Source organism: Capsaspora owczarzaki, assembly GCF_000151315.2.
Source record: "Capsaspora owczarzaki ATCC 30864 unplaced genomic scaffold supercont2.20, whole genome shotgun sequence".
Lineage (NCBI taxonomy): Eukaryota > Filasterea > Ministeriida > Capsasporidae > Capsaspora > Capsaspora owczarzaki.
This window is the reverse complement of record NW_011887311.1, coordinates 32203-34063: the sequence shown is the minus strand read 5'-3', so window position 1 is coordinate 34063 and position 1861 is coordinate 32203.

Genomic DNA, 1861 nt, shown 5'->3' with positions numbered 1-1861 from the left:
TCCCGTCAGCAGCTGTCTCCAACGACGCACTGCCCGCACAATCGCCAACAGCTCCTTAACCGTCGTGCTGTAGTTCCGCTCCGCGCTTGACAGACGCTTCGAGTAGTACCCCACCAGTTTGAGACATTTCATGTCCGACGGATTGCCCCCCGGCTTCATGTTGTAGAGCACCGCGCCCGTGCCAATGTCACTCGCATCAGCCTCGCACACAAACACTTCATCGCGCCGTGGCAGCCGCAGCACCGGGGTGGACGTCACGACCTTCTTGATCCGTGAGAAAGCTTGCTGGCACTCATCCGTCCAGACAAACTTGACGTCCTTCTTGAGCAACTGGTCCAGCGGCGCCCGCATGTCAGCAAATCCTTTGATCCAGCCGCTGATGTGCCCCACCGCGCCAATGAACGAGCGCACCTGCTTCCTCGTCTTGGGGACGGGGAAGTCGAGCATGGCCTGCACAGCCGACTTCGTCGTCGAAATGCCTTGAGCACTCAGCACAAAGCCAAGCAGAGGCACTGCCGTTGCAAAGAACTCGCACTTGCTCAGCTTGAGTGGCAGCTGGAACTCGCGCACCCTACGCAGCACCGCGCGGGTGTTCTCGATCAGTTCCTCCTTGTTCTTGCCACCCACAATGATGTCGTCCTGACACGCCGCGACGCCCTTGAGCCCACGCAGCATGGCATCCATCAGTCGCTGCATGGCCACGCTTCCGACTTTGATGCCGAAGGGTAGCACCGTCCACTTGAACACGCCACGGTGCGTCCTGAACGCCGTCGCGTTAATGGAGTCCTCGTCTGCAAGCCGAATACAGTTAAAGGCTTTGGAAACGTCGAGCTTGCAAAAGATCATCATGCCCGCCATCGATTCCATGATATCCTCAACTGTTGGCAGATCGTGGACCTCAGACAGAATCTTTGCGTTGGGGCCCCGGAGATCGAATACCACCCGGTTGATGATTTTCTTCTCCGGTTCGTCTTTCACAAACAGCACCGACGATGGGTTCGTTGCACCCGGCGCCGGCACTATTTTACCCGTGCGAAGACCGTTATCAATGATCTCATCAAGCGCCGCTCGCTCCTCCTCGTTGTACTTGGTGCGCCGATATGGCGTATCGACGTCACCGCTCGCGAACCGCAGCTTCACGTCCAGCGGACCGCGTTTGGGAGGGTATTCGTCCGCTGCAGCTGGATCAAACAAGGCTGCGAACTCCCGAAACGCTTCCGGAATGGCCTTCGGATCGAACGGCTGCTGTGGCGATGCCTTTCACCAACGAGCAACGCCGCGCTCTCCGCCTCTTGAGCTTTGACACGAATCGGGCCGCTATCCGTGATCCGCTGCAACACATCCATGCCTATGATCAGGGGCTTGATGAATTGCGGCAGGATGTAGACCAGCACCTTGCCCCGCCATTTGCCAATCGTCAGCTTGGCCCAGGCCGCCTGCGTAATGTCACGTGTCGTCGTGTCGACCATGCGCACCGTCATCGGCCGCTCCAGCACATGCGGCTCCAAGCCCCACGCCTCAACCGAGGCACTGGCTGCCAGCGTGCGCGTCGACCCCGAGTCGAAAAGCGCTCGGGTCGGTGTGGTCTTGCCAAACTTGCGGCCTATGCACACCGTAGATTGCACTGCATTCTTCTTTGAAAGAATTTTATTGAGTAGTACACGCGAAGGATGCAAATTCGTGTCTACCTGTCAGGTTTCTGAACGCAACCTGCCACTTTGAATGATTTCTTGCATGTTTTCTCACCTCTGTCTTTTCTTCCTGTTTTTTCTCCTGTCTTGCTCTGATTTGTCTTGCCTGATTTTCTGATTTGATGATGACAAATATGTTTGTCTGTCAGTCGTCAAAATTTGATCAACCT